This window comes from Mauremys reevesii, unplaced genomic scaffold (assembly GCF_016161935.1).
Source record: "Mauremys reevesii isolate NIE-2019 unplaced genomic scaffold, ASM1616193v1 Contig127, whole genome shotgun sequence".
Classification (NCBI taxonomy): domain Eukaryota; kingdom Metazoa; phylum Chordata; order Testudines; family Geoemydidae; genus Mauremys; species Mauremys reevesii.
Genome location: NW_024100746.1, coordinates 153,370 through 174,599, shown reverse-complemented (window position 1 = coordinate 174,599; position 21,230 = coordinate 153,370). Strand labels below are relative to the sequence as shown.

The window sequence follows — 21,230 nt, the reverse complement described above, 5'->3', positions numbered from 1 at the left end:
CTCAGCTATTACCTGTGAATAAACTTAAAGCTTAACACAGCAGGAAAAAACATTACAAACTTGGTCTGCTATATAAGAAGAAAAACTTGAGGTACACCACCTCATGGATTTAATAACTAAACAATGGAATAATTTCCCCATAACCCTTAAAAAGTAGAAGCCATTAAAACCTGGCCTGCCAGTAGAACAAAAATGCACAGGAAAATATGGGGGTAATTCCTCTGTTTTGTCTGCAATCAGCAAGGGTATTTGTAAAAGAAAGGAATCTTTTAAGCGATAATCAATGCCAGCCTGAAAGGGGTAGAAAAATGTTATTCTTGTCTTTCAGAAAATCAGAAAAAGCTAATACCAGCTACAGAACAACCTATTACAAAAACAAATAAAAGTTAAAAAACATACTGCAATAGCTATGGAATGTACTGAAATGCAGATATTTAGAACATAAGATGTTTTGGGTAATATCAGAGAATATTAAGGTTTTGATACATCTGTTAAAGCAAAGAAAAAGATAATTGTTTAATATCTATCAATATAACTGGATGCAGTATGTCTCCAGTATGGTAAAACAAAACTTGTTAAGTGAAGAAATTGTTGTTAAAAATCGCACACCAACAGGCTCTGGAAGCAAAGATATGGAAAGTTAGCCCACTCCACCGATTGCACCTGGGATCCTTCTGGCTACCCCAGATCTCAAGCCAGTGGGCTGGGGAGGAAGGGAAACTATTGGACACTAGAGGTTGTACCAAGTGGACTCCTCAAAAGTGAGTATGCTTATCCATGCCTTTTGCTCCAAAGCCCTGTAGTAAAGACATCTCACTAGGATCCTGTCTGTGGGATGAAATTAATAATTAGACCAAAGTATTGTATAACGGGCAATGTGTGTGTTAATTCTTGGAAAGAAGTGTTTTAAAAGGATAAAAGTGTTAGCAACCCACCAGTAGACAAATGTACATGTAATGTAAGTACTGTGTTTACCAATAATCACATTTACTATTTGCCACAACCAAAAAGTCTCAGCTTACTGTGCGCACTGATTTTGCTGAGTTCTCTATCAATCTTGGCATTGAATGGCAAACAGTTACCAATCATCTGTTTAAAAAAGGTAAAAAGGGAACATAGTTCCTAAAAACAAAAACAAACAAACAAAACAATGTGGACCATTCATATTATACACGCAAATGGGGACATGTTAAGAATTGCCACTGCAGAAAAACATAACAGCTTACCATTGGTATCACATATTTTCTGGATGGTCTCCCACAACTACTGGCATACTAATGTTACTACCCCTAATTGTTTTTGGTTTTAAATTGTATGTGTTTAATTAAAATGTTTAAAATGTGCTGGTGGATAAAACAAAGCTAAAGCCACAGGCCCAAATCACCTCCCACTATTTTCTATTACGTGGACTAAATAAGAAGTGACACTGGCGATTAATAATCTTAGTGTCAAAAGGGGGATATGTAGGAGCAGGATTTTATAATGTCCCATAAGAATTAAAGTATAATTTGATTTCATCCTGCTAGCCATCCTTTTTAAATAGCAGAAAGAAATGATCCTCTGGGACTATAAGATTCTGTTTTTCCATATGCATTACAAATTGGGCCCTCTCTAACTCTTTGTTTTAAGATTTAGGTAGTAAGAGACAGGATTCTCTATTGTGTCTATGGGTAGGTCCATACTTACCACGCGGGTCGACGCAGTGAGTTCGACTTCTCGGAGTTTGAACTATCGCGTCTAATCAAGACACGATAGTTCGAACTCCCCACGCGCTCCGGTCGACTCCGGAACTCGACCTTGGAGCCACGGAGTTCGACCCCGCCGTGTCTGGACGGGTAAGTCAGTCGAACTAAGGTAGTTCGACTTCAGCTATGCTATTCGCGTAGCTGAAGTCGCGTACCTTAGTTCGACACCCCCTCACCTCCCGTAGTGTAGACCAGACCTATGTTTAAGTAAATTAGAGAAACATTGAAGGCCTTGGTCTCAATGTAAATTGTCTTGGTTATTAACTGTAAAACTTAGCAAGGTTTAATGTGCAATGCCTTTTTGTTGGATATAAAATACTACTGTCTGTATTCTCAGTCTTTTTGTGTGAATGAGGAATGTCTGCATCAGGAAAAGATAAGGTGCAGATACTAGCCAGATAGCTGTTAAACTGTCTGGCATTGCAGAGTGGATACATGCTTCGCAGTGTAAGAATGCACCACCCCCAGTGAACCAATCATCACCTCGGGACCATGCAGAGTCAATTTTGACTCCAGAAGAAGATGTAGAGGAACAGCCTGCAATACCTTACATTCTACGCTCTCGTAAGGGTTGCCAGAAGCAGACGACGACCTAAAGCAAGGCCCAAGAAGAAGCAGTAGTGAGCCTAGCGCCTGCTGCCTGGTGGATGTAAAACCGTGACTGCGGTTCCCTCAGTTGAGTTTATCAGAACCAGAAGGGCCCTGCCTCCAACATGCGCCTTTGGTGGCACCTGTTCCTCAGCTGCTGGTGTCTTAAGGTCTGGGGAATCCACAGTGATAATTCTTTTATCCAGCAGCAAGTGTGGATAGCTCAGACCCTTAATATTTCTAAATGCTGGGTCTGCAGCCACATCCCAGTCCACTCTCAGACTGGTGTTCCTGCCCTGGCTGAGATGTGCCCTCCCAGATATTCAAACAGAGAGAAATACTGACCTCTGCCCCGCCAAAAAAATTCCAAACTGACCAATACAAGAAACCATTCACAGGTGGTCAAGCTACGGATGAGATGAGCCCAGAGTAAGATCCCAGTTCCAACGTCACACACTTTGGGAGCATTTGAAGTTGTGTCTCTGGCTCCCAGCTCACTAACCAGCTGGACCAAAACCCCACTCCAGAAGCAGAGCTGGGATGCAGTCAAGGATTTCCCAGCTACGAGCCCTCACTCTTATCTTCACTCTGGCAGCTGCTGACACACTGCTTGCCAGGGGAAATGTGAAATTGATCCCAGACAATTCCACAATCGCAGGACAAAAAAATCAATGCATTCATTCGTATTCTACATATATCAATGATGCTTAAAAGCTCCTTACATAAATGGGGGTGGGGGGTGTGAAATGGAAACTCTGTAGCTGAAAACAACCAGCTCTTCAAAATCATAACTAAAAAAAAAAAGAACTCCTAAAACCTACCCAGGACGTAGATAGGACACACACAGTTTTTAGACTCTACTGCTAGAATAAGCTCTACTATAATTCCAAGTCATAGATCATTCCCCTCCTCCTCCTCCCAGGGCGCTCTGGAATCTAATAGGCTAAGAAAAAATAGATTTTGTTGATTTGATGCAAAATGAAAGGTAAAAATAATGCAAGGAGAGATTGAACACACACCCACACCCCTAGAAGAATTCTGATCTTTAACATTACACTGTAGCATTTACAGAGTATTTTTAAAACAGTATCTGCTTCACCAGATTTTTGTATCCATGATTACAAGAAAAATAAGGTGACTGTATAAACAAAAAGCAACCTTTTCCACTGCATTCAAGCAAATGGAAAACACCAAGAAGAATCTTGTGTATTACCTATTTTCTTTAACACACACAAATGATCTGCGGCAGTGAATTCACAAGTTCCCTACACGTTATGCATGCTTCTCACTGCTTGGTATATTCAGCCGCTGTATAAAAGAATTCCTGAAAACAGAAACCTTTCAAAAATCTTTATTTTTAAAACAGCACGTTCCAAAAAGAAGGTTGTACAACTCCTTCCCCCCTCAGCAACACCTTATCCCTCATGTCTAAAGCGAAAAATGTACAGATGAGAAATTGTTTTCATATTATATGATGTCCCCCCAAATTTGTCATTGTTGGTTGCTTCCTCTGAGTATCAATAAAACAGCAATACTTGATTTGATTCCAAACAAGGTGAAGTCCAAAGCTTTCCCCCTTGGTATTAGCAGGTTTCTAACACACACCACACAATCCCAGTGAATATTTTAACTTCTTGAAAGTGTGGGACATAAGTTTTTGGTGTATTTTGGAGGAAGTTTTACAGAGAAAAACAATGTTTTATAATATCTTGCTCTTGTTCCTGTTAAAATTTCCAAGTAGTAAGGGTTCCACCACTTCCCCGGTAGAGAATACCACAGCTTAATGCATGTTGCCATCAAAATAGCTTCCTAATAGCCTAAATTTAATCTTAGTTCATTTATAAGCTCTCCTTTTAGAAACTATTAATTTTTTTCTTTTATTTTTGCAAACATATTTTATTCAATTAGTGTTCTCTCTTTTTCTGCTGTTCCGTTCTTACATTAGAAATCCAGATCCCTGAAGCTCCAATTTCCAAGAACATATCAACTACCAATGGATGAAACAAAATCTAAACTGGGTCTTGAAAGGCATATTTTGTAATAGAATAATATCTTCTTCCACCTAAAAATATGTAGATGGTGTCTTCTGATTCAGTTATTTGAGAGAACAGGGTAGAATTATACCATGTTACATTCAAATTGAGAATATAATCTACAGGTTCTTATTTCTTCTAACCTTTTCTTTCTTGACGTGAACTGAAATGTTGCATGTGACATCATTGTTGGGTTAACCACTAATATACTAGATTTCTTCTATATAATGTTTTTCTGCAAACACAACAGACTTGAACATTGTGTTCTTTCAGTCTTTTAAATGAAGTTGATTGAAAAATGATATCTAACTTGTAAATCTAATCTCGATTTCATTACTTCCATATGTCTCTATTTTAATATTGAAGGAACAAATCATATTGTATTCTTTGGGTGAAAAAAAATGCATAACACAAAGATTATAAGCAAATATAAGATTTTGTCCCGTATGGGGACATGTACTAGTTGTTCATCAAACTAGTCAAATTCCTCCCCTGAAGAGCTTTGCTCTCTTTAGTATATATCACAAAGAGGTTCAGAATTTGATTTCATAAGGACTTTAGTACTTTACAAGGTATTTGCAGTAGCCATTATTAACCAAGATTGATATTCAATATGACTAGAAACTGAAACTAATATTCCTCTTTAAAAATGTAGTTTACATACATTTATGTAGATGTTGACTCCTGATACAGGGGGAAACTTCCAAAGGAATTCCTCAGCTCAGCTTTATTTTATAGTGAGGAGTGGGGCATGGGGGACCCAGGAATAGTTTGGTTCTTTTATGTAAATAACATTTTTTCATTGTTTGTCCTTGCAGTTACTAACTCTGCTTACTAATTAGCCCTAGCCCCTGTTATAGCCATAATGCATGTTTTCTCCTACTTTTTCTATTGTTAGGGAAATATTATGAACACTGCTTTAACATGAAATCGATTGAAAATATATTTCTATTGTATGTTATTGTTAGACATCAGGTAATTTTTTAAATGAAAAAAAATTAACATCTACCAACTTTTTAATACAAAACTAATATTTGTTCTTGAAGGTACTGTAAAGTACAACATCTGAAAAGTTTAAAGTATCATATAGACTAAACTAAAGCTGTAGAAGACTAAAATATATAACTATTTTGATATTAACTGTTTTTGTTTTTTTCAGGATGAAGGTTGGTGCTAGTTAATGGCTTACAAATTAACAGACAATATTGGAAGACGAGAAGCTTCACACATTTGCACTGAATTTCGGTAGTGAAAATAGACCCTCTCAGGCACTTTCACTACAACTTTTCTCCTTTGAACTGGACTTGTAATTGGAATCCACTGCATTTGAAAAAAGTAAAGGAAGTGGATCATCCCTTTTGTCTTTAAAAACTGGTTTCTGAAGCAAGCAAAGGCAGTTGGCAGCATCAAAATTACTTGCTGTTCTGTACACGCAGCTGGCTCCTTATTCTGCCTCTCCATAATGCTAAATGTTTCACCTGTTAAAGAACGTGTTGGCCATCTGAGCGTGGCATAGTTTGGATTGTGGGTTTTAGCTGAAGGTGGCAAGAGAGCCTGTTGAGATGCCTGCTTACAGGCTTCCATCATGATGTGCGTAATATTAGTCTTTAAACCTAAATGTCAAGGTGCCAGACTCTAAATGGAATGTTGTGGATTCTCGATGTGACGTTTCTTCAGATTTAGTCTTCAGCTGCAGATGTTTGTTGAAGTGAGAATCTCTTCAGATAAATCCACCTTTCGTTCCCAGCTCTATAACTTCGGTTTCTTTTTACAAATTTGAGATATAGTGTCTCCCCTAAGAGAAAAGAGTGAAGTGTGTGAATTTACGTGGGGTTCCGGAGATGTTCAGAATACTCGTCACTGAGTTTTTAATAAAATGTACTGAAAATAAGGCATCCAGTTTCTTTCCCACAATCAACTAGCACTTTATAAGAAGTAAGCAATGAGATCAAAAGTGTACTCCATAGCAAGTTCTCCAGTGGTTTAGTGACTAAATTAATGTTTGTTTAATTGAATGTTTTAGTAATAAAATGTCTTTGGAGGTCTGAAAACAAGCTTTTTAAATTCAGGAAATGGCACTCTCTGCTGGTAAGATGGAGGTGATTGTAACCTCCAGTATTATAATTTATTTTATAATTTAAAACATGTTTATATTTTTATAATCCCAGCTATGTTGAGTTTTGCATAAATCTTTCCACAGGTGGTGAAACTGTAACTGAAGGAATTTGTGGGATTTATAATGCCATCTTTAATAAAAGGAATACTGAATGAAGACTCTAGTATCCTCTTTTTTCCATAGTTGTTACTATAAACTGATTATTTACAAGTGATGTTGAAATCTAACCCTCTGTCGTGATCCAGTCACTAGCTGCTAGCAGAACAGAAGAAAATGTGTCCTTTTCCTCTTGCAAATAATCACCTTTCTTTTCTAGGGTCCAGGGATTTTCCCTGACAAATGTAAAAGGGGTGTCATTTTGTTGAATAATTCCTCTTTGTCCGGCCCGGGGTCCCACAGGATCTCTGTCAGGAGGAGATCCCACTGTAGCTGAGCTGCGGGCAATGCTCTGGCAACAACCTGCAGCCACAACTTCCCCCTGGACCCTGCCTCCTGTTACAGTGTGAACAAGCACTGGGAGGAGCAGCCGGAAGTGGTGCTGTGGTGCATTCCTTCTGCCTTAAATCCCTGATGTTCATCATAGGGTCACAGTCTAACAGGGACAAGAGCCTCTTGCTGGGGATGCATCTCCTGCTCTGGAGCAATACGGGAGGGAAGGGAGGGACGATGCATGCTTCCCATCCCAGTTCCCTGAGTCCACACTATTTCCCGTTCTCCTCCCCCCACATAATGGGGAAGATCAGGGACCCATCCATATACTAATTTTAAACTACACTTTGGTCCTATGCATTAGACCTCAGCTAGGGGTCCTGCTGATTTTTTTTTTTTTGGTAATGAAGCAGCAAAAAGGTTAATGTTGGACCTGTAAAAACAATCTCTTATTTCTAGTTAGGGAAAATGAGCCTTGCAGTCTGTCCCTAGGGGCACATTGTGGCTATTATGATCCAAGTGTCTCTCTCTAATCTGCTGGCTTTGGAATTAGGTTTCTCTGAAAGGCCAAGAAGGAATATTTAAGGAGAGGGATGGGCAGTGACTAAGAGATTTTTAGAGTCACATTTCCCATCAAAGGTGTCTCTCCTTTGATGAGGTGTTTTGAAATGTGTAACTATTTAAGTATCTCCCTCATTCGGTCACAGATGAGACCTTCAAATGCAGGTTCCACAGAGAAGGAAATGACAAAAGGAAGGGAACATAAGACTGAGGAAGGATGCTTGTGTGGTACTTAAACTACAGGAAGAGTAGAGAGACGCGGGTTTTTCCAACTCTGCTTTTGGCTCTACCGCACATTGCGTTATTGATTTGTACTGCAGTAGCACCAAAGAGCTCCATTTGTGTACCAGGCCTCCACTGTGCGAGGTGCAGCACAAACACTGAACAACAACCAGTCTGTTGTAGCTACGTCAATACCCACTGTCCAGTCAGTCTAGGTCAAAAGTTTTCAGCCTGTGGGTCCACAGATTGTCTAGGATTTCCAAAGGGGGCCGCATCTCCATTCCAAATTATTTAGGTGTCTGCAAATGGAAAAAGGTTTCACTGGTTTAGGTCACTGTATTACTGTATTTTCTGTTAGTGTTGTCGAAGAAAAACTCAGTTCTTGCTTTTTGTTTGGGTGCAGCAAAATCAAATACTTTATTATTTCTCCAGTAATTACAATGGAGGGAGAGAGTGCCATAGGACACAGGGTCGCCCCAGTCCTGGACAGGTCTCTCAACTGGTAAACAATTACATCAAGCCTTTATACCTTTGTTACAGACAATTTCTAGCAATCATGGAGACAGTAAAAAAGCAACAAATACATTTTGTTTATACATAGCAGAAAGGAGTGAGACAATAAGATAAGACTAAGAAAAGCAAGCCTGCATTTTGGTTAGTGATTGCAAGGTCGTAATAACTTTGTACACAGTTCTTGTCCTGTCGCCTCGCACTATCTTTGCTCCTACAAGTCTCACGTCATTAGGGTTACAGTATGGCCTGACTCTTGCTAACTGACTGACACGCATTAAAATCCGCTTCAAATCCTTATTGAAGCTTTCCCTGCTTCCACACTGGCTAATAGCCATTGATGGACCTGTCCTCCAAGAACTTATCAAGTTTGAACGATAAGAAAGCGATTAGTGTTCTGAGTCTTTCGGATGCTTGTGCGTTGCTGCCTGCATTAATCTGACTTGTGAGATCTGCGTTCCACACTGCAGTGTAACATTTGAGCGGGTGTCGTGTGAGCCTCTGCGAGTGTCTGAATCGCTAGACACAGGGCCGGCTCCAGACCCCAGCGTGCCAAGCACATGCTTGGGGTGGCATGCTGCGGGAGGGCGGCAGACGGCTCCGGTGGACCTCCCGCAGGCATGACTGCGGAGGGTCCGCTGGTCCCGCGGCTCTCGTGGAGCATCCGCAGGCATGCCTGTGGGAGGTCCACCAGAGCCGCGGGACCAGCGGACCCTCTGCAGGTATGTCTGCAGGAGGTCCACTGGAGCCGCGGGACCGGTGACTGCCAGAGCGCCCCCTGCAGTGCGCCGCCCTGCTTGGGGCGGCGCAATTCCTAGAGCCGCCCCTGGCTAGACAGGAGAGGGACACTAAGTAGACTGGAGAACTGCTCTTCTACAGAAATTGTTACACGTCTCCCAAAAGAAGAGACCCATCCGTCCCACAACACCCCACTGCATCAGTCTCTCATGTTTCAAACTTGTAAGTAATAGCCAGGCAAGGCGTGTTAGTCTTATTTTTGATTTCTCAGCTTTTAAATGTTCCTTTTGGCTGAGAAGATTTGACCTCTGTTTGCTGTAACTGTGAACCTAAGGCTAGAGGGGGTTCTCTGGGCTATATGAATCTGCTTACCCTGTGTTGGGATTTTGTGCTTCCCAGTGAGTCTGATGCTGGGTAGAATCAAGGGACTTCGATTCCATGCGATTCAATTCAACAAGGCTTTATTCAATATGTGCACAAGGAGAGCCCCTGGGACAAAGAATCGGGCAGAGTCCCTCCAGCCAGGAGCCCCTCCCCTGGCTAGTGTATAGCACATGGCACTTATAGAACAAGTTATAGAACAACTTACAGAACATGAAGCTCTAACCAATCACAGTTAAACAAACCCATATAGGGGTTTGTTTCTCACATGCTCATAGTGCACCATGCCACATGCTGAGCTCACCCCCTCCCCCTGGCTTTCTCTAGAATGTTCCGAGGCTGGTGAGCCACAGCGGGCTTCCCTAGGCACAAGTACCCTGCAAAGCACATTGTATCCAAAATGAACACAAGCATCCCCTTCAGCTCCCCCATTTGGTTTTGGGGTAAGAACAATTCTTAGACCCCACTAACACCACTTCCTTGTATTTATTAGGAGCAATAATTAACTTTATCAATAATTAACTATGATTTTGACAACAGAATGAAATAATACATAATAATATTTACAATCAAAATAATAAGTCCACATACCACTGTGAGAACACAACCCAAATCCATTCCCCATGGAATTTTTGGTTCCACAATAGCAAACCCTTCTAGCCACTGAATCACTGTAATTGCCCTACCACTTTTTTCATAATATTTTTAAAAGGCTTAACACAATAGGAAGAACGAGATATTTAAGCAAGGCTTGCCTGCCACAGTTAACCACCCACAGCCACACCAGATAATGGCGTCCTTCCTCACTGCTGTATCAAACATTAAATTACATTACATGCACCATTAAGTCAGGTCCCAACATTTGAGATAAGGCTTGTCCTGACTTCAGGTTTTCCATACACAAAACCCATCCTCCAGGATGGAACATTGGTCCCGTGGGAAAGCCATATAGTTATCTCCGGCCTTTTTCTATACAGGTGTCTGTGACATGCGAATGGGAGTGGGTGCACTGGCTGAGCCTCCAGTTCAGGAATTAACACCCCTCCAAGGATGCAATGACCATCTCAACATACCCCTATTATCGATAGGGACCACTCCCCTGCCACCATCCAAGGTGAAGACATTCAGTCTCTGAGAACTGCAGTTCTCACTCAACATGGCACCTGTGGCACGAGTGAGTCTCCTATCAGGGCTGCAACTTTCATGCTGAACACCAGGAAGATACCATGCCAGGAAGATAACACAATTTTTCCACATGCCTAGACCAATGTTTGCTTATACATTTGAGTAGTTGTTAAGAGATGGCTGAGTACAACAGTGAGGACCTAACCAACTGTTGCTGAGTTAAGGGAATAGCTAACTTGATGAGACGTGAGCCCCACTCTCACCACAATGAACTGTCATTCCTGCTACAGACAAATTTAACCCAGTCCCTATGATTAGATTTCAGTAATGGCATTTACAACTGATCCAGTGGCTCCTCCCCAGGTGATTACATCAGTAAAACACTGAAAGCCACTGCAGCATTATTAAGATGAAACTTTCAAAACCACTCAACACAATTAGTAGACTACAAAAATTCCTACATCAATTTTAAACTGGGAATATCAGCTGCAAACACTTAACAATATGACGAGCGGCTTTCCAGGAGTCCATAGAGTAAACAGGGATTATTGTGCCCCATGTTGGGTCTCACCCTTGAATACTTTTACACGTGACAGGTGCACCCGAACTGGAATTCCAGTGACCCGGGCTGCTGAAGGAGTTACTAAGAGAAGCGTGTGAGGCCCAGTCCAGGCTGGTTCAAAGGTTCGTTTTCTATAGGCTTTCACCATCACCTGGTCACCAGGCTGCACCTCACATATGTCCTCTTTGCAGCCTTTGAGTCTGGTTCAGTTCGGGGGTCCTGTGAGACACACTGCGATAACAATTTGCAATATTCAACAGGCTGGTCACCCATGACATACAATTCCCCCCCTGCAATGCACAGATTTCCTGGCGTCCTCATCGCCCGCCCTGCCAGCATTTCAAAAGGAGATAAGGAATGTGGATTAGTAGGAAGCATGGAAGTCCCCGTCGGGGAATTATTTCAGTCATCAATAGTTTAACTACATCAGATGCAGTGGCCTTGGCCACTGGGGAAGCTTCTACCCACTTAGTAAAGTGATCCATGATCACCAGAACATATTCTTTCCCTCTGCACCTTGGCAGGGGACCAATTCCATCTATTTGTAACTGCGTGAAGGGCTGTGTTGGTCTTGGCTGATGCTGCATTTTCATTTTCACTGTGGGAGCAGAATTATATTGAGCACACGTTACACGCCTTCTCACATAATCATGCACGTCTGCATTAAGCTTAGGATGCCACCAGGTGTTTGACATACGGTGGATCACCCTCCGTGCTCCATCATGTCCCAACATGTGATACACTTGTATCATAGTTCCCATTAGCACATTTGGTAACACTAATGTGTTCCCTGGACCTCTCCAAGTGTTATCGTCACACAGATTGCCCCCATTATCCATCCATAACCACTTCTCTGCCCCTGGGGCAGTGTGCTGAATGTCCTGTAATTCAAAAAAGTTTGGGGGTTTTATGAGAGGCTGTGTTGCTGCAACCAATTGGGTCTCTTTACCTTCCACTGCTGCTTGTTTAGCTAGTTCATCTGCCCTTCAGTTCCCCTCCCTTTTGTGTGGGCCTTCACTTTTATCACTGCTATGTCGGTAGGTTTCTGCACGGCTGCATGACGTTTCTGCACTATCCCCCCATTTTGTATTGGGATCCTGTACTTGTCAGGAATCCCCGATTTACCCACGAGTTAATGTAATTATCTACAACCCCAAACACACATCTAGAATTAGTAGCTATGTTTATAGCATGACCTTCCGCTTTCACATGCAACTAACACCTGCAGTTCTGTAACTTGTGCTGATGCCCCAAGTAAACTGCCAGGTGTCACCAGCTGCCCATCTTGCGTACAAACGGCCCATCCTGTGTGTCACTTGCCATCCATGTAGGAGGAAGAACCATCCACGTATAGGCAAGGGGCACCAGGTATTGCAGTTTCTTTGACCAATGGAAGGTCCATGGGCTCTTCCTTAAGGCAACACTGATGCGGGTGTCCCTCATCTGGGCTAGGCGTGAGGGTGGCAGGGTTTAGCGATGACGCTCGTTGCAGACGTACTGAAGGCATTAGCAAGCTCGTTTCCCATCGAGTCCATCTTGCCACCTGGACTGCCGGAGATTTCTTTCCTGATAAAATAGCAAGGACAGCGTGAGGCACGACAATAATTACATCCTGCACACCAATTAGTGGTGAGGCTTGATTGAGGGCCATAGAAGCTCCTTCCACCGCCTGGAGGCACGGTGGCATTGCTTGAGTGACAGCATCTAGTTTAGAAGAGTAGTATGCTACTGGGCACTGTTTGTCCCCATGTTTTTGCATGAACACTGCTGTCATATGTCCCTCTCTGACATGCGTGTACAATGTAAAAGGCATTAATGGATTAGGAAGTCCCAACTCTGGGGCAGTACTTAGCCTCTGTTTCAGTGTGGTAAATGCCTGTTCACATTCAAATGTCCATTCAATTTCATCATGTGGTCCACCAGCACCCGTCAGGAGATTATTAAGGGGCTGGACAATCCTTGAATAATTTGGGATTTGAGTTCGGCAGAAATTAAATAGCCCCAACTCTTTCCTAACTCCCCTGACCGTAATTGGTCATGGGCATGCATTAATAGCCTCAATGCAGTCAACAGTTAAACACTTGTACCCCTTGGATATGAGATACCCCAGATAGGATACTTCCTCCTTTGCGATCTGAGCCTTTCTAGCATTACATTTACCCCACTGTCTGCCAAGTGCTGCAGGATCACTTCTAAGCCTTTCATGTGCGTTTGGCCATCTGGTGAGGAGACAAGAAGATCATCAACATACTGTACAACACAAGAAGCCACGTCTGGCAGCTTTGCCAGCACATCAGCTAACACTCTATGAAACAAAGCAGGTGAGTTATAGAAACCCTGGCTGAGGCAAGTGAAGGTATATTGCTTCCCTTTAACAGTGAATGCAAACCAAAACTGACTGTCAGGGTGCCCAGGAATAGACCAAAAGCCATTGCTAATGTCCAAGGCTGAAAACACTATGTGATCATCAAAAGCATGTAAGCCTCCCTCTACCATCCACTCCTGTACCTTTTCCCAGAAGGGTAGGTTTGGGTTATTAAGCTGCAAAGATGACAATTCTTTTAACATGCTCCGCAAGTCAGAGGGACTTATAGGAGTGTGCTCTAGGCGACTAACAGCAGCAGGTCCCCCTTCCCCTGGGTTAGGATTAGGGACAGTGGACACTCTCACCGGAGCCATGAAACTAGACTGATATCCCCATGTTACACATGTAGGGTCCAAAGGTGCTGAGGGACAAGATTTCTTTCCATGCAAGTCTGCTTCTTTATACTTTTTTGCTTCTGCTTGCAGTTTTCCCACCTCTGCTTCTAACTCTCCCACCCTTCCTTTTAGCACATCACTCTTTCTAACCAGATGTTTATAATCAACAATTAAACACATAGCAGCCATTTTGTCCTTCTTTATTTCAATCATACAGCCAAAATATTTTCACAAGAAAACTAATAAACTTACTGCTACAAGTTATAAAAACACTAATCATACACTCTTCATATTGTGGATTATTATATCCCTTCATCTTTCCCTTTTTTTAACCTAAATATCCTCCAATCTCCAAATTTTTAAACACAATTCTGTTTACAGACTAATAACAATGTATTCAAATCAAACACCCCAGACTAAAATGACCAATCAGCAGATTAATCTTTTTTCCGATTTATTTGATCTGCACAATTACAATGTCCAGTTGGGAGATTGGGGCCAGCCAACACATTAGCTAGAGGTACTTAGGGATATACCTGCCCCTACACTAACTGTTGCTCCTTACAGCCTCTGTCATAGGTTTATTCCCCACTTGGAACTTTAGCGTCCACAAGATGGGGACCTGCATGGGCTCCTCTAAACTTAAATCCTAGTTTAGATCTGGTAATGCTGCCACCAGCTAGAAATTCCAGTGTCTAGCACATTCCCTGTTCCCCCAAAACTTTCCCGGGGAAACACCGATCCAAACTCCTTGGATCTAACACAAAGGGAAATAAACCATTCCCCCCACCTTCTTCCCCCTCCCTTCGCCGTCGGGAGAGATCACCTTGATTCAAACTCCTTGAATCAAAACAAAGAGGGATTCACCTTCCCCCCACCTGTCCCCAGTGAGTCAAACTAATCCCCTGAGGTTTCAAACACGGGAAAAATCAAACAGGTTCTTCAAAAGAAAAGCTTTAATTAAAGAAAGAAAAGTAAAAACTATCTCTGTAACACCAGGATGAAAAAATATACAGGGTTTAGCTTATAACCCTAGAGGGGCTCCCCCCGCACCCCCTTTCTCAGAATAATCAAAAGTAACAGCAAACAGAAATAAAGATATTTCTCCAGCAAACACACATTTGCAAATACAGAAATTAATTACAAAACTAATCCGCCTTGCTAATACTCACTATACTGAATAGAAGGAAATATTTCAGGAAGCTTGGAGAGCCTGGATGTACGTCTGGCCCCTCTTAGATCCAAAGAGAGAACAGCCCCCAAAACAAAGAACACAAACAAAGACTTCCCTCCACAGAGATTTGAAATTATCTTGTCCCTTGATTGGTCCTCTGGTCAGGTGTCCGTCAGGTTTACTGAGCTTGTTAACCCTTTACAGGTAAAAGAGACCTGAACCCTTAACTATCTGTTTATGACAGCCTCTTTGATTTCCCACTTCAACAGCACTTAGAGGAACTTACAGCTTAGCCAGCCCCCACACTAAGTACAATGTGTTAAGACTGCAACAAACTCCCTGAATTCCCCAGCACCAAGACTTGCTTACCACAAAAGGTATGAGAGTCACCAGTCAGGTCAGAGACACACAACCAAATAAAAAATGAACAAACTCACCCTCTAATTTGATTGTAGGCTGTGATCCGGAAAGATATTTCTCACCCTGCTCACTGCACCAAGAAACTGGTGGGATTTTGTGGTTCCCAGTGAGTCCGATGCTGGGTAGAATCAAGGGACTTCAATTGGATGCGATTCAATTCAACAAGGCTTTATTGAATATGTGCACAAGGAGAGCCCCTAGTACAAAGAATCAGGCAGAGTCCCTCCAGCCAGGAGCCCCTCCCCTAGCTAGTGTATAGCACACGGCACTTATAGAACAAGTTATAGAACAACTTACAGAACATGAAGCTCTAACCAATCACAGTTAAACAAACCCATACAGGGGTTTGTTTATCGCATGCTCATAGTGCGCCATGCCACATGCTGAGCTCACCCCCTCCCCCTGGCTTTCTCTAGAATGTTCCGAGGCTGGTGAGCCACAGCGGGTTTCCCTAGGCACAAGTACCCTGCAAAGCACATTGTATCCAGAATGAACACAAGCATCCCCTTCAGCTCCCCCATTTGGTTTTGGGGTAAGAACAATTCTTAGACCCCACTAACACCCCTTCCTTGTATTTATTAGGAGCAATAATTAACTTTATCAATAATTAACTATGATTTTGAGAACAGAATGAAATAATACATAATAATATTTGCAATCAAAATAATAAGTCCACATACCATTGTGAGAACACAACCCAAATCCATTCCCCATGGAATTTTTGTTTCCACAATAGCAAACCCTTCTAGCCACTGAATCACTGTAATTGCCCTACCACTTTTTTCATAATATTTTTTAAAAGGCTTAACACAATAGGAAGAACGAGATATTTAAGCAAGGCTTGCCTGCCACAGTTAACCACCCACATCCACACCAGATAATGGCGTCCTTCCTCACTGCTGTATCAAACATTGAATTACATTACATGCACCATTAAGTCAGGTCCCAACATTTGAGATAAGGCTTGTCCTGACTTCAGGTTTTCCATACACAAAACCCATCCTCCAGGATGGAACATTGGTCCCGTGGGAAAGCCATATAGTTATCTCGGGCCCTTATTCTACACAGGTGTCTGTGACATGCAAATGGAAGTGGGTGCACTGGCTGAGCCTCCAGTTCAGGAATTAACAGCCCTCCAATGACCATCTCAACATACCCCTATTATCGATAGGGACCACTCCCCTGCCACCATCCATGGTGAAGACATTCAGTCTTTGAGAACTGCAGCTCTCACCCAACATGGCACCTGTGGCACGAGTGAGTCTCCTATCAGGGCTGCAACTTTCATGCTGAACACCAGGAAGATACCATGCCAGGAAGATAACACAATTTTTCCACATGCCTAGACCAATGTTTGCTTATACATTTGAGTAGTTGTTAATAGATGGCTGAGTACAACAGTGAGGACCTAACCAACTGTTGCTGAGTTAAGGTAATACCTAACTTGATGAGACGTGAGCCCCACTCTCACCACAATGAACTGTCATTCCTGCTACAGACAAATTTTAACCCAGTCCCTATGATTAGATTTCAGTAATGGCATTTACAACTGATCCAGTGGCTCCTCCCCAGGGGTCTCTGCCGGAAACCCTGGTTCTGAGGACACAGCGGAGGAGGGGGTCTCTGCCCCTGCTGGCCCCAGGGACCCAAGCCAGCACCCCTCCGTGGCCACATCCGTCACCAACCACTGCTCAACGCGCGGCGTGGAACCTGTGGCCTTCAACCGCCTGTGTACGCAGCTGCAATGTGAGTCTCCCGGCTCAGGCGAGAAGAGAAAGCGCTCGGCACGTGGCAGAGAGGCCGAGGAGGAGGCAGAAGAAAAGTGCCTTTACTATATGAAGGTCCAGGCCTTGAACGGTATCTTGGTGGGCTGGGAGACCAGGGCCGGCTTTGGAGCCATTAGGAAGCGGCCTCGCATCTTTAAGACCAAGTACATCGGAGGGGAAAGCTTTGCCGGCTCGGACCTGAGCAGCTCCCACACCAAGTCCGAGCTGGGGGACGTGGACCCAGAGGCAGAGTGCGGCATTGAGGGGCCGGCAGAGGAGACACAGCAGCAGCCGACGGGAGCGCCCCCAGAGTGGCTCCTCACCATTGAGCAGGGCCTGCGGTGCCTGGCCTGCTGCCGAGTCTTTCCCAGCCTGGAGGCCCTGACCCACCATGTTAAGCAGGGGCTGCGCGAAGGCTTCAGCTGCCGCGTGTACTACCGGGTGCTGGGGCAGCTGAGGGCGAGAGGGAGGTCCCAGAGGAGAAGAGTCCTGTGCCCTTGGGGTGAGGAGCCTAAGCCAGGGGCCTTGGAGATGGGCACAGCCCGGTCGCAGGCTGCCAGGGTGACAGATGTCAGGGCTGAGGCAGCCCAGTGGGGCAGAGTGTCCATTCCCCCAGGCCAGGGCAGCATGGGCACCGACAGGACGTTGTCTAGGGCTCTGTCCAGCCTAGTTTCCAGTGTGCCCAGCGAGGGGGCTCTGGCACTTCCCTGGGGGCAGCGTGTCGGACCCTGACCGGCGCTCCTGATAGTCGCACTCAGTGAGTCCCCTTCCCACCCCTTCCCGCCTGGGGCCTTTGGGCCTGGGACACAGGGCTGGGAGCGGGTGGGGCACTCACCGCAGGGGGCGATGGCCGCAGGACCTGGGCTTTCATTCTGCTTTCAGAGTCGCAGAGATCAAGGGAGTCGCCCCCTCATCAGGGTGTCTCTGCCGGGAGCCCTGGTCCTCAGGACACAGCGGAGGAGGGGTTCTCTGCCCTTGCTGGCCCCAGGGACCCAAGCTAGCACCCCTCTGCGGCCATATCCGTCACCAGCCACTCCTCCACCCGCGGCGTGGAACCCGTGGCCTCCAACCTCCCGTGTGCGCAGCCGCCATGTGAGCCCCCCGGCGCGGACATGAAGAGAAAGTGCTCGGCACGTGGCAGAGAGGCCAAGGAGGAGAAAGAAGAAAAGTCCCTTTACTATATGAAGGTCCAGGCCATGAACGGCGTCTCGGTGGGTTGGGAGACCAGGGCCGGCTTTGGAGCCATTAGGAAGCGGCCTCGGATCTTTAAGGGCAAGTACAGCGGAGGAGAAAGCTTTGCCGGCTCGGACCTGAGCAGCTCCCACACCAAGTCCGAGCTGGGGCACGTGGACTCAGAGGCAGAGAGCGGCACTGGGAGGGCGGCAGAGGAGGCGCCGCAGCAGCCAATGGGAGCGCCCCCGGAGTGGCTCCTCACCATCGAGCAGGGCGTGCGGTGCCTGGCCTGCTGCCGAGTCCTTCCCAGCCTGGAGGCCCTGACCCAGCATGTGAAGCAGGGGCTGCGCCAAGGCTTCAGCTGCCGCGTCTGCTACCGGGTGCTGGGGCAGCTGAGGGCGAGAGGGAGGTCCCAGAGGCAGGGCTGGCTCTAGCTTTTTTGCCACCTCAAGCAAAAAAAAAAAAAAACCTGCATGGGGGGCCGGACCGGCGAAGGGGCAGGGGAGAACAAACCTGCCAGCCAGCCTGAACAGGAAGGGGAGAGGCAGCAAACCAACCTGCTGGCCGGCCGGAGCCGCAAAGGGTGAGGGGGGAAGGAAACCTGCCAGCCAGTCGGAGAGACGACGGGGAGGGGGGCGTGAAACAAACCTGCCGGCCAGAGCAGCAAGGAGGTGGGGGAGGGCTGTGAAACAAACCTGCCGGCCAGAGCAGCAAAGGAGCGGGGGGAGGGCTGTGAAACAAACCTGCCGGCAGGAGCGGGGAAGGGAAGAAAAAACAAAACAAAAAAAGTACCTGTGAGGCGGCGGGAGCGTGGGTGGAGGGGGACTCCCAGCCCTGCAGACCCCGGCAGCGGAGTGCACACCCCAGCTAGCCGGGGAGAGAGAGAGAGAAGGGGGGTGGCCAGGGCTTCCTTAAGCGGGACGCTCACCATGCGGCCCCTCCCGCCGCACCGCCTGCCGGGAGGGCTCCGCGCTGCTCCGGGGGGCAGGCATGGAGGGACGCGGGCTGCTGTGCCGGGCTTGCTGCAGACCTGGCACTGCTCCGAGCAGCTCCCCTCCTCTGTGCCGCCGCCCCCTACAGGGCAGCAGGAGCAGCAAACCAAAAAGAAAAAACCCTGCAAGGGCGGCGCAAAAAAAAAAAGGATTTGGCGGGATGCCGCCCCTTGGAATCTGCCGCCCCAAGCACCAGCTTGTTCGACTGGTGCCTGGAGCCAGCCCTGCCCAGAGGAGAAGAGTCCTGTGCCCCTGAGATAAGGAGCCTAAGCCAGGGGCCTTGGAGATGGGCACAGCCCGGTCGCAGGCTGCCAGGGTGACAGATGTCAGGGCTGAGGCAGCCCAGTGGGGCAGAGTGTCCATCCCCCCAGGGCCAGGGTAGCATGGGCACCGACAGGACGTTGTCTAGGGCTCTGTCCAGCCTAGTTTCCAGTGTGCCCAGCGAGGGGGCTCTGGCCCTTCCCTGGGGGCAGCGTGTCGGACCCCTGACCGGGCGCTCCCCTGATAGTCGCACTCAGTGAGCCCCTTCCCCACCCCTCCCCCTGCCCGCGGGGGGCCCCTTTGGGCCTGGGACACAGGGCTGGGAGCGGGTGGGGGACTCACCGCAGGGGGCGATGGCCGCAGGACCTGGGCTTTCATTCTGCTTTCAGAGTCGCAGAGATCAAGGGAGTCGCCTCCTCATCAGGGCGTCTCTGCCGGGAGCCCTGGTCCTCAGGACACAGCGGAGGAGGGGGTCTCTGCCGGGAGGGAGGTTCCTCAGGACACAGCGGAGGAGGGGGTCTCTGCCCTTGCTGGCCCCAGGGACCCAAGCCAGCACCCCTCTGTGGCCATATCCGTCACTAGCCACTCCTCCACCCGCGGCATGGAAATTGTGGCCTCCAAGCACTTGTGTGCGCAGACGCCATGTGAGCCCCCCAGCGCGGGTGTGAAGAGAAAGCGCTCGGCACGTTGTTGGTGTCACTAGGCATAACTGGGTAGCTCGGGGGGGGGGGGTGGAAGACCACGAGTTTCGATGGAGCCGCCCTGCTCTAGGCCAAAGTGAACCAAAGCTCCTCCATGCTGAACTTTAACCGACCTCAACTGCCCGCAACTGCAGAACAGAATGTGTAACAGTCAGCTATCAACTGCAGCACAGCTCAAACCGGGCTAAAGCAGTAGTGATAAGGGGGGGCCTACGTACCGCTAGCTCAGGGACAAAATAACTTGTAGAAGGAAAATTTACTAACAAGCTACAAATTGCAGCAGCCAAGGTTGCTAGGGGAAGGAAGGGGGAAGGGGAGGAAGGGGGAAACTAAGCTGAAGTAAACAACTTGGGTATAAAAAGGGAAAGCTGCTTGTATCAGCGCGCTTGATCTGAGACATGCTGGTCTCCTAGTGCCTTTTCTGAGATCTCGAATAAACTTTTGTCTCTCACCGGCCTTTGCTTCCCGTTTGCCATGTTCCTGTGCAGAACTAATCCTTGGCTGTGAAGCAGCTGTTGGGTGTCGCTGTGTTTATCAGCTGCTGGCGGCTTCCCAGGGGGAGTCTATAGGTGGGGCCAAACCTGCTGGACCTGCTGAGGGGAACAACGGTGCTGTGGGCTGGAGAGCCAGGGTCACAGTGGGGTGGAAGGCGAGATTCCCTCGCACAGAAGTGCCAGCGCCGGCTCATCGCTGGGAAGGGAGACCCCGGAGCAGGGGCGGCTCTAGGCACCGGCAAAGCAAGCACCTGCTTGGGGCAGCCCATTTGCAGGGGCGGCATGGGAGCTGAGAACCAACAGGGGCCCTGGGAGCTGTAGTTCCTTGGTTAGCTCCCTGCCTATAGAGCCAGCCCTGGAGCAGGGAAAGAACTACAATTCCCAGCATTCCCTTGGCCACTACCAACTGGAAAGGAAGGAGGGGACCTCAGGCGGCAGCGTGCTGCGAGTGCTGTGGTTGGCAGGGAGACCAGATTTGAACATTCATAAAACAGGACATTCCAGGGGGAGGGAAACCCCACTGTTGGTGTCACTAGACA

General features: G+C 46.6%; 1 long non-coding RNA gene across 1 annotated transcript; it reads right to left on the bottom strand.

Annotated features, from left to right (window-relative positions):
- Positions 1–12,270: 12,270 nt before the first annotated feature.
- Positions 12,271–15,484, bottom strand: LOC120392933. The gene is made up of 3 exons (XR_005591833.1): positions 15,322–15,484; positions 13,171–13,229; positions 12,271–12,576 (listed from the first exon to the last, which is right to left on the bottom strand). It is a non-coding gene; the product is annotated as an uncharacterized LOC120392933 (long non-coding RNA).
- Positions 15,485–21,230: the final 5,746 nt, after the last annotated feature.